Here is a 13,032-nt window from a genome sequence, read left to right on the forward strand (position 1 = left end):
GCGACTGCCGTATTCTGACGAGCCAGTTGCTCGTCCACCGGTGACCAGACGTTTTCAGTTAGTGAGAGATCTGGAGAAGGTGCTGGCCATGAGAGCAGTCGAACATTTTCTGTATCCAGAAAGGCCCAACAGGACCTGCAACATGCGGCCGTGCGTTATCCTGCTGAAATGAAGGGTTTCGCAATGATCGAATGAAGGGTAGAGCCACGGGTCGTAACTCATGTGAAATGTAACGTCCACTGTTCAAAGTGCCGTCAATGCGAACAAGAGGTGGCAGAGACGTGTAGGCAAGGACACTGCATATCATCACGCCGGGTGATACGCCAGTATGGCGATGACGAATACACACTTCCAACGTGCGTTCACCGCGATATCGCCAAACACGGATGAGACCATCGTGATGCTTTAAACAGAACCTGGATTCATCCGAAAAAATGACATTTTGCCATTCGTGCACCCAGGTTCGTCGCTGAGTACACCATCGCAGGCGCTCCTGTCTGTTATGCAGCGTCAAGGGTAACCACAGTCATGGTCTCCGCGCTGATAGTCCAAGCAGCTGCAAAAGTCGTCGAACTGTTCGTGCAGATGGTTGTTGTCTTGCAAACGTCCCCATCTGTCGACTCACGGATCGAGACGTGGCTGCACGATCCGTTACAGTCATGCGGATAAGATGCCTGTCATCTCGTCTGCTAGTAATGTGAAGCCGTTGGGATCCAGCACGGCGTTCCGTATTAGCCTCCTGAACCCACCGATTCCATATTCTGCTAACAGTCCTTGGATCTCGACCAACGTGAGCAGCAAAGTCGCGATACGATAAACCGCAATCGCGACAGGCTACAATCCTACCTTTATCAAAGTCAGTAAGCATTTCTCCTCTTTACACGAGGCATCATAAAAACGTCTCACCAGGCAATTCCGGTCAACTGTTGTTTGTGTAATCGTTTGGATACTTTCCTCACGTCAGCACGTTGTAGGTGTCGGCACCGGCGCCAACTTTGTGTGAATGCTCTGAAAAGCTAATGATTTGCACATCACAGCATCTTCTTCCTGTCGGTTAAATTTCGCGTCTGTAGCACGTCATCTTCGTGGTGACCAATTTAAATGGCCAGTCGTGAGTAGTGTAATTAATAAGTAATGCAACACCTTTTCCTGGGTCCAATCTTTAGTCCCTATAGTTTCATGAAGTTCCGATAGGTGACGGCGACGTACGTAGCCTTCAAAAAGGCGTCTGCATCAGAGGTGCGTTCCAATCAGAGAGCTGTCACTGAGTTTCTCTTGGCGGAAAACCAGAGCATAGCAGATTTTCATAGATGCTTGTAGAATGTACAAGTTCTTCTGCATACCATGTGGAGTAGCACACTTGGAAGAATGGATAGTACGGAGACATGACTTATCCATAGCCTGGGGGAACAGTTCATTCATGAAACAATCCCCCATGCTGTTATTAAGTCGTGTCTCCAGGAGCACTACAGCTGATAGGTGTGTGAACATCTGTGAAGTCTGACAGGTAGGAGATAAGGTACTGGCCGAAGTAAAAGTGTGATGACTGGTCGTTAGTTGTGCTTGGATAGCTCAGTCGGTAGAGGTCTAACCTAAGGACATCACACACATCCATGGCCGATGCAGGATTCGAGCCTGCGACCGTAGCAGTCGCGCGGTTCCGGACTGAAGCGCCTAGAACCGCTCAGCCACATCGGCCGGCTGACCGGTTTAAAAACCGAACGCTATCGGCATACGTGATGTCTCGTTTTTCGTCCATTCTTGCGTATAAGTCCTACACAGATATCCGGTACTTGGTATGACAATGTTATGAGAGTGTGGAACATTAAACTACTACATTCATTGCCGAAATAGGTGAGCTATGTCTTCACAAAACAAATGTATTTAAAATCTACGCAGTATTCTTAGATTTCTGCACCTGTCGTCCAATATTAAATAGGGAATGTCTAGTTTCTCCTGGTAGAGCTTTATTTATCTATTCCGTAAGTACAGCTGTCATGTTAGTCCTTGGTGTACAGTGATTCAGGCGACCATTCGTCACTAATTTCGTATCATTGGATAAGTGCTTCTGACAGCGACGTTTACAACATAACTAGACAGGAACACATTAACTGCGCGAACGAAAGTGGTCCATTGGTTAGGAGACACGACTCTGCTTTATGATCCCCATTACCGCCTGAATATCCTGCCTCTGTGGCTTCCTTGGCCCACTTCTGGCGACCGTTGAAGTGCTTCATTGAGAAATGGACCAGCAGATTATGGATGTAAAAATATGACAGGAGAAGATAATTACGCAACGTGTGTAAACATATATTTGGTATGGAAGAAGAACGAAAAAACCGTCTGAATACTGCTCCGCACCTTAGTCGAACACACACTACGGCTACAGTCTTATTGTCATTGAAAACAGGCTACCTGGTTCCAATGCCCAATCAGTCAGTACACCATTTCCATTCCCTCAGACCAATGAAAACGGCGTACCTAGGTCACTTATTTGTTGATTTACAATCTTGTTAGGAACCGTTACTTACTGATGCTCCCATTCTCCACCCCCCCCCCTCCCTACCATGCTAGTAGACGTGAATCGTCATCAAGTCAGCTAACGATCACGAAAGCCTTTGGATACGAGACTAACATAAGATGTTTCGTTTATTTTCTTATCACCACTCTACACCTCACGAATACTGGTTCGATCCTTGTCTTAATCCTAGGTTTTTCCCAGAATCTAGTAACATGCGTATATGGTTTAGTTGAAACTGCTCCACACATTCCATACTTACGCTTTATATGTGTTCCTCTTTCCACGCTGAACCGCACACCCATCCCTATAGACCGATTATGACCATGACTGTTAATATTCAGACTAGCAACCCCGAATACCATGAATTCGACACTAATATTCATCTTTTACACTGTTTTTATGTCATAACTTTAATTCCTACTTCTACCATTAGCGACGAAATATCACCAGAATTGTCATCAATCAACCAGCAGCACAGAATTCAACACTAGTATAGTTCGTTTTCGATAAATCTCACATACCACCTCTTACCACCCCCATCTTGACTCCTAAGAGTGTTAGGTGTCACCCTTTTCCTATAAGTTTTTTTTCCCTAGACAGTTAACTTACATTCGTACAAATTTTAATAAAAAAATTTTCAGCGCATACCAGGGCTGAGTTTTTGTGTTTCTACTTCCACACTCCAATCCTCGCAAAGAGGAGTGATGCAGATATCTCAACATCCACGGGATTTTTCTAGATAGTAAACCTAGTGTAAGAGTAGTAGAATGTATTGGGTTTAAATCAGGTGATGCTGAAGAGATTAGGTTAAGAAACGAAAGTAACAAATGAGTACTGCTATTTGGGCAGCAAGAGGACTATCGATGACCGAAGTAGAAAGGGTGAGATGGAACAACAGGTAGATTGGCAAAAGCAAGGAAAACATTTCTGAAAAAGAGAAATTTTTTAACATCGAGTATAAATTTAAGAGTTAGTCTCTCCTGAAAGCATTTCTGTGAAGTGTAGCTTTGTGCGGAAGTGAAATGTGGATGCTAAACAGTTCATCCAAGAAATGAATAGAAGCTTTTGAAATGTGCCGCTATAAGAGAAAGAGATTAGATCGGATAGCTGATAAGGAGGAACTGAAGCGAACTGGGGAGAAAAAAATGCGTGGCACAACATGACTAAAAGGAGGAATCAGTTTATAGGACACATCCTTAGGCATCAAGGAACCGCCAATTTTCCAAAAATGGTTCAAATGGCTCTGAGCACTATGGGACTTAACATCGGAGATCATCAGTCCCGTAGAACTTAGAACTACTTAAACCTAACTAACCTAAGGACATGACACACATCATGCCCGAGGTAGGATTCAAACCTGCGACCGTACAAGTCGCGCAAATCCAGACTGAAGCGCCTAGAACCGCTCGGCCACAGCGGGCGGCTCCAATTTTCCAGCGTAGAGAACAGTGGGAAATTAAAATTATAGGGAGAAACCAAGACTCGACTACAATAAACAGGTTCAGGTGGATGCACATACAATGATGGAGTTACGGGAAGTAGTCTGGTATTAGACACACTTAATACGTGTATTGTTACACACGTCGGTAGACACTTGTCTATCTTAAGGAATCTGCAATCATCTCGCTGTCTGATAGTGTAACTTATCTTCGGAGGGATGTCGGTGAGTTTATTTTAGTAAGTCACATAAACTTTGAACTCGGTCAACCGATGGTAAATCTTGGCGTGCAGACCTGCGTGCCAGGAAACAAAGCGATACACTATACACTTCCGCCTGGTGTTGTGAGGTTCTGCCGAACTCTTTTATTACAGACGATGCTTTGTCTTGTGATAGCGTCCACGCTTCGCTTGTATGACTGATACAACTCTGCAGCTGGCACTTTCAACTAGGTGTCTGGGTATCTTTCGAACATCACATTCTTCCTCAAGAGCCGACACCAGAGAAGGAAGTGATATTGGACACTGAGGCCTGGAGCGGCGCCAACTTTGTAGCTCAGTCCAAAGTTGATCCACTGGGTTCAGGTCGGGACCCTGGGCAGGACATACCACCTCGGAAATGTTGTCCGCCACAAACCATTACCTCACAGATGTTGCTTTATGACGGTCCACATTGTCATGCTAGAGCAAACAGCCATACTCACCGACCGCTCCTCCGTTGTATGCAGTACTCATTACTGTGAAATGTTTTCATATCCTCCTGCATTTAGCGTTTTCTTAAGTGGTAAGGGGACGACACCCAAACCACGAAAAATACCATCATACCGTGACACCATCCTCTCAACACTTCACAAAATATGATGGCAGGAAATGTTCTCCAGAAGTTCTCCACATTTAAACTCTTCCATCGGATTGGCTCAGGGTGTAGAGTAGGGCATTCCAAATCACTCGTTTTCAGCCATTACTGTCCAGTGGCACAGTCCTTTCATCACCGCAAGTGTCGCTTAGCATTAACTACAGAAATGTGTGAGAGGTGAAGAGCTGCTCAACATTGTCTCCTTTCTTTGGTCTACCTCGCACCGTCATTGTGCTAGCTGGACTTCTGGTAGCATTTTGGAACTCACGATTTCATACGATATTTTACAACAATCCTCCGCAGTGCCCGAAGGTCAATGTCGTCAGTACAAGAGGCCTGCTTCGCCTTTGTGTAGCTGTAGTTGTTCCTTTGTGTTTCTTCACAATCTCATCAACAACAGTCGACTCAGTGGACTTGGTTAGCTTTAGAAGGTTTGAAACGTCCCTGATTAATTTGACTAGTCAACATTTTCAGTTCCTGTGCCCTCCTGACATAACCGTACTGTTGTTAGCGCTTCTTTACCGACTATCCCATACTCTGCCTCCTTTCATATTAATGAGTCCGCCTCAGGCGACATTTAGTTGTCAGTTCCGTGTCATATGAGTGACGGGAAGCTTTTGGTCAGACAGTGTACGGTGACGTGAGGCCATGGAGTTCATTTAAGGACGTTTGTGTGTGAAATATGAGATTTTGTATTCATTTTCTGAACACTTTTGATATTCATATAATTTGCTTCCCACTACCTCTTCCCCAACTTTTGTCACTTACTTTACCTTTCCTGCCTTCCGACTATTCACACAGTGATCATTTCATATGCTCTATCACGGGCGAGGATAATTTCCTATCATACTACAGTGGCAACCCCAGAAACCCAGTTACTAGTTACCCAATCTATAAGCCGCTACATCGACTGTAGCCAATTTCAAGGGCCTGCACCACAAAAATTCCACCATTTTCCATTCCCAATCATCCCTGCATCCAGTTATCTTGAAAAAACCGCCCAGTTTCCCTAACACAGAATTTGCTGCCAGCACTGCTCTCAAAAGTCCCCAACCAATCACACTGTACTCGTGGACATTTCTCCCTCCCTCCCTCCTCCCCTGCATTTTTTTCCTTCTTTCTCAACCGTCCACACTTTCATCTTTCCTCTACATAAATCATATCCCAAAAGTACTCTGTCCATATTGAATATTTCACAAAGATCTCTTCCACAAAAATTTCTCGCATTTTTATCCCTCATGCACCCTCATTCCTTTCAACGCCACATACTGAACCAAACAGCCTCATATTCCTCTCCAGCTCCATCCCACTCACCCAAACTGGCTTCACAACAATTACTAACCCTGAGATCAAGGTGGAGGAGGTGTTATCTAATCTAAATTCCCATCTTGCCACAGAAATTCGCACGGCGCCCTCATCTACGACTCATGCCCATCTTCCTTATGCACGTTTACTGAATCCGTTCCTACCATTGATAACCTTCTTACCAATGGAGCTGATTTTTTTTTTTTTTTTTTTTTTTTTTTTTACAACAGCTGCCATAAAGTCGAAGCTTCAAAATCTCTCCCACGGTCATACTGCTGGTAAAAGTACCTCCTCTACAGTTTCACTACTAGCTGCAAAAAAATCCACTGATCTAATAAGTTTCCTTTAATTTACGTCTATGGTCCCAACCTTTTCTGTTTAACAGATTACCGGTTTCGATCTTTAATGACCGACATCAGATCTGTCTCGTAAAAACAAAGTCCTAACGCACTGCAGCCATAGTGGCATAGGACTTTGTTTTTACGAGACAGATCTGATGATGGTCATTAAAGACCGAAACCGGTAATCTGCTAAACAGAAAAGATTGTGACCATAGACGTATATTAAAGGAAACTTATTACATATACGGGTCACTGTGTTTTTTCGCGACTATGTCGCAGCTTGTGAAACCACTGATCTGTCATCACTGTAAAGCCTCCCATTTTCCAAAACAAACGCCATACCTCGCTATCCATCTCAACTGCAATGGTACCCGTAATACCTACACTACCAAAAGAAAGCCAAACCCTCACTTATCAAGTCAGACCTAACTGTGCCCATCCAACCTACTGACAATCCTTTCCAACTCAATAACTTTCTCTACCTAACCGTTGTCCTCGAAAACAACCACAACTTTCAACAACCACACATCTTCCAACAAATTTCCATTGTTCCTTGAACCATATTCCACATCAACAAACAAGCTGCCCACTCCCAAAAACTTCACGTTCACCCTGCCTAGGTACCCAGTTTAATCCCTCCTTATTCCTCACTCACGCAACCCACTCCCTAGCCTCTCATGGTGTGACAGGAATACAGTGTCCTGTTCCCCATCATCCACTCTTTTTCAACCAACAAGCTCTTCTTTATGCGTTCCCTGCCCCATCACAATGTCCTACCTTCATCGTTTATGATACATTCACACCATCCAACTTCTCCCTATATCCACACAAATAATTCCGTCACCCTGATCTGAGGTGGAGCTGCAATCAGCCACACACAGACCGTCTCTGTTGGGCCACAACTACCATACAATATCCCACCAAACACCTTCTCATTACTCTGTTGCTTAAAATCTTGACCGTTATCTGTTCTGGCATATGCATCTGACGACCTAAATATCCTGTTGCCTTTGACTTCGTCACCCATATCCACCATACCATTACCACCTATGTTCTTGCCGTTAATGTTAACATACACAGTAGCTCTCCTGCAGAACAGTGGTGGTGTTAATTTAGACTCCTTCCAAGGTGATACTGTCTACACATCCCAACCACATCTGTCATGAAAGTAATTCCTCTCCAGATGTCTCCTTAATTTCTCCCAACCTCCTTGGGCGCCTCACTGCAGCAGCCCTCGACCCAATTATAAGTTATCACCTACTTTTTCTCCTCAACATCCTTACACACTACCTCACTACCAAGACCATATATTCTCACAAACCCTAATCCTCCAAGAATCCTGTCGCTCAATTTGTCCTTCAGACTCGTGAATGGGAACACTCACACGTCACTGGCAAATACAGAGACATATTAGGAACTTATTAAATGCTGTAAAACACCAGTACTGGCTACAGGCAAGCACAAGACTCAATGCTACACTCCCCATTAGCTCTTTCAAGTACTGGAAACCATCCATCAACTCACTAGCATTAATCCCATCCCTTTCTACTCACTCGTAGCAACAAACATCCCCTAACTGACAACCTGAACAAAGCCGACCACTTTGCATCCTATCTCTCTGACATCTTCCAATTCCTCATGCCCGTCATTTTGATTAGTCCCTTTTTCCTATATTCCACTCCTGGTTCCCAACTTCCACTGCTTGGATAAAATACCCCACGTAGAATTAAACGCACCAATCACAGTACATGAAATGAAACAAGTACTCACAAAAAAAGGCAACAGTTGTCTCGGTCATGACCGCGTTACCTATCAACACCTAAAAGAAAGCCCCCTATCCTTTCTAGTCAGCCTTACCACTCCTTAAAACATAATCCTACGTTTATTAGTGTTGTTTAGGCTCGATACATAGAAGGTAGCAGTTTTTATAAGTTTTATTAGATCATTTTGCGCATGTACGTAAACGTTTGTTAACATTATAAATGCGAGAATCAGTCAGCGTAAGTTAGTGTACAATACTCAGTATTCATGTTCATTAGCGTCATTTAGACTCGATACATTGAAGGTAGTAGTTTTCATACGTTTTATTAGGACAGTGAATGGTAACTTCACTTGTATACGTTTGACTAACGCAACCTGCGAGCGTTAACAGTTAAGGAAACGTAAAATACGTGGTAAACTAGTGTTACACTACAATATCTGAGTAAATATGTGTTATAACACAACTTCTGAGACCTTTTTACGTACAGTTTAGTTAGCAGAAAGCTAAAACTCACCTCGCCGTCTGCTTAAATTCCTTAGCTTGTTGTGGGCTTTAGTGATCCATTTTAACACGGGCAATGTATCACGAAGCAAATACCGTCCGCACTGGCGGAATGTTACGTGATACCACGTACTCATACGTTTGTGACTATTACAGCACCATCTATCACAAAGCGAAAAAAGTGATCCTACTAAAACATTCATATTTCTTTACGTACTACACAAATATGTAATTAAAAAGACGCAGTTGATATCCGTTTGACTTATGACAGCGCCATCTAGCGGTACAACCACAGCGCCATCTGGTTTCACTTTCCAGGCTAGACAAGTTTCGTTCCTTGTAGTTTTTTCATTTGACGCTTATTTCGTGAGATTTTGGCCAAGTCAAGATCAATGGCAATGGACCACCACACACACACACACACACACACACACACACACATATATATATATATATATATATATATATATATATATACTCCTGTAAATGGAAAAAAGAACACATTGACACCGGTGTGTCAGACCCACCATACTTACTCCGAACACTGCGAGAGGGCTTTACAAGCAATGATCACACGCACGGCACAGCGGACACACCAGGAACCGCGGTGTTGGCCGTCGAATGGCGCTAGCTGCGCAGCATTTGTGCACCGCCGCCGTCAGTGTCAGCCAGTTTGCAGTGGCATACGGAGCTCCATCGCAGTCTTTAACACTGGTAGCATGCCGCGACAGCGTGGACTTGAACCGTATGTGCAGTTGACGGACTTTGAGCGAGGGCGTGTAGGGGGCATGCGGGAGGCCGGGTGGACGTACCGCCGAATTGCTCAACACGTGGGGCGTGAGGTCTCCACAGTACATCGATGTTGTCGCCAGTGGTCGGCGGAAGGTGCACGTGCCCGTCGACCTGGGACCGGACCGCAGCGACGCACGGATGCACGCCAAGACCGTAGGATCCTACGCAGTGCCGTAGGGGACCGCACCGCCACTTCCCAGCAAATTAGGGACACTGTTGCTCCTGGGGTATCGGCGAGGACCATTCGCAACCGTCTCCATGAAGCTGGGCTACGGTCCCGCACACCGTTAGGCCGTCTTCCGCTCACGCCCCAACATCGTGCAGCCCGCCTCCAGTGGTGTCGCGACAGGCGTGAATGGAGGGACGAATGGAGACGTGTCGTCTTCAGCGATGAGAGTCGCTTCTGCCTTGGTGCCAATGATGGTCGTATGCGTGTTTGGCGCCGTGCAGGTGAGCGCCACAATCAGCACTGCATACGACCGAGGCACACAGGGCCAACACCCGGCATCATGGTGTGGGGAGCGATCTCCTACACTGGCCGTACACCTCTGGTGATCGTCGAGGGGACACTGAATAGTGCACGGTACATCCAAACCGTCATCGAACCCATCGTTCTACCATTCCTAGACCGGCAAGGGAACTTGCTGTTCCAACAGGACAATCCACGTCCGCATGTATCCCGTGCCACCCAACGTGCTCTAGAAGGTGTAAGTCAACTACCCTTGCCAGCAAGATCTCCGGATCTGTCCCCCATTGAGCATGTTTGGGACTGGATGAAGCGTCGTCTCACGCGGTCTGCACGTCCAGCACGAACGCTGGTCCAACTGAGGCGCCAGGTGGAAATGGCATGGCAAGCCGTTCCACAGGACTACATCCAGCATCTCTACGATCGTCTCCATGGGAGAATAGCAGCCTGCATTGCTGCGAAAGGTGGATATACACTGTACTAGTGCCGACATTGTGCATGCTCTGTTGCCTGTGTCTATGTGCCTGTGGTTCTGTCAGTGTGATCATGTGATGTATCTGACCCCAGGAATGTGTCAATAAAGTTTCCCTTCCTGGGACAATGAATCATGTAGATTAAACTGTGAAACAATTAGCACTTTTAGTCAAGGGAGTTGGCAGTAGAGAAGTAAAGATTACGATATGTAAGCATAACTCTGTAGTGCATGGAGAACTGTATAGAATGCCTGATGGTTTTAGGCGAACGATTAGATATAATGTATTGCATGTCCACCTTCTGACTGAAGGTTGTAGGTCTACATTTTATGCTGTAAGTAATCTGATTGTCAACCTTTTGTATATTTATAACTTTTAATTGTAAGTGTTAATTTCACGATGGTGTAATAATTGAAGTAATGAACACTCATTGTTTGGAATATATATATAAGCAAACACGGCAATGCAACATCAGTTCACCTAGGGGTTCACTTTGTAGTCAAGTCTTTTCGGTCAGTAAGTCAGTCTGTCAGCTGTTGGATTGTCAAAGAGACTATATGTGAAGTCTAATGTATTCTGCAATGACTTTGAAAAAATGTCTTCATCAAAAAATAAACCTCTACAATTTGTATGACCTGGAGTTTTAATTAGAAGGAATCAGCAGCTACCCAACTCAGCAAAATTACAAGATAAGTACAATAAGAATACTTTGTTATGCATCGCCCTTTCTTATGTCTTATGGTAGAGTGGGAGGTCGTCTCAAGGTGTGGCAGGGGGCGAAAGACATTCCGGAGGGCTGAACGGAAGGCATCTCCAGTCTGTCTGACGAACCGGTTTCAGGCTCTGTCTCAGGCTGATACTGATCTTCGGCCTGACATGGCTGCTTGTCCTGTTCCAGAGGTTGGCCCTCAGTCTGCAAGATCCGGGCGGTCGCAGAGGGTGGGCTTACTGGTAGTTGGGAGCTCCAACGTCAGGCGCGTAATGGGCCCCTTAGGGATGTGGCAACAAGAGAGGGGAAGAAAACCAATGTGCACTCCGTGTGCATACCAGGGGGAGTCATTCCAGATGTGGAAAGGATCCTTCCGGATGCCATGAAGGGTACAGGGTGCACTCATCTGCATGTGGTCGCTCATGTCGGCACCAATGATGTGTGTCGCTATGGATCGGAGGAAATCCTCTCTGGCTTCCGGCGGCTATCTGATTTGGTGAAGACTGCCAGTCTCGCTAGCGGGATGAAAGCAGAGCTCACCATCTGCAACATCGTCGACAGGACTGACTGCGGACCTTTGGTACAGAGCCGAGTGGAGGGTCTGAATCAGAGGCTGAGACGGTTCTGCGACCGTGTGGGCTGCAGATTCCTCGGCTTGCGCCATAGGGTGGTGGGGTTTCGGGTTCCGCTGGATAGGTCAGGAGTCCACTACACGCAAAAAGCGGCTACACGGGTAGCAGGTGTTGTGTGGCGTGGGCTGGGCGGTTTTTTAGGTTAGATGGCCTTGGGCAAGTATAGAAAGGGCAACAGCCTCAACGGGTGCGGGGCAAAGTCAGGACATGCGGGGACCAAGCAGCAATCAGTATTATAATTGTAAACTGTCGAAGCTGCGTTGGTAAAGTACCAGAACTTCAAGCGCACATAGAAAGCACCAAAGCTGAAATCGTTATAGGTACAGAAAGCTGGCTGAAGCCAGAGTTAAATTCTGCCGAAATTTTTACAAAGGCACAGACGGTGTTTAGAAAGGATAGTTTGCATGCAAGCGGTGGCGGAGTGTTCGTCGTTGTTAGTAGTAGTTTATCCTGTAGTGAAGTAGAAGTGGATAGTTCCTGTGAATTATTATGGGTGGAGGTTACACTCAAAAACCGAGCTAGGTTAATAATTGGCTCCTTTTACCGACCTCCCGACTCAGCAGCATTAGTGGCAGAACGACTGAGAGAAAATTTGGAATACATTTCACATAAATTTTCTCAGCATGTTATAGTCTTAGGTGGATATTTCAATGTATCAGATATAGACTGGGACACTTAGATGTTTAGGACGGGTGGTAGGGACAAGGCATCGAGTGACATTATACTGAGTGCACTATCCGAAAATTACCTCGAGCAATTAAACAGAGAACCGACTCATGGAGATAACATCTTGGACCTACTGATAACAAACAGACCCGAACTTTTCGACTCTGTATGTGCAGAACAGGGAATCAGCGATCATAAGGCCGTTGTAGCATCCCTGAATATGGAAGTTAATAGGAATATAAGAAAAGGGAGGAAGATTTATCTGTTTAGCAAGAGTAATACAAGGCAGATTTCAGACTACCTAACAGATCAAAACTAAAATTTTTGTTCCGACACTGACAATGTTGAGTGTTTATGGAAAAAGTTCAATGCAATCGTAAAATGCGTTTTAGACAGGTACGTGCCGAGTAAAACTGCGAGGGACGGTAAAAACCCACCGTGGTACAACAACAAAGTTAGGAAACTACTGCGAAAGCAAAGAGAGCTTCACTCCAAGTTTAAACGCAGCCAAAACCTCTCAGACAAACAGAAGCTAAACGATGTCAAAGTTAGCGTAAGGAGGGCTTTGCGT

The sequence above is a fragment of the Schistocerca gregaria genome, chromosome 1 (assembly GCF_023897955.1).
Source record: "Schistocerca gregaria isolate iqSchGreg1 chromosome 1, iqSchGreg1.2, whole genome shotgun sequence".
NCBI lineage: Eukaryota > Metazoa > Arthropoda > Insecta > Orthoptera > Acrididae > Schistocerca > Schistocerca gregaria.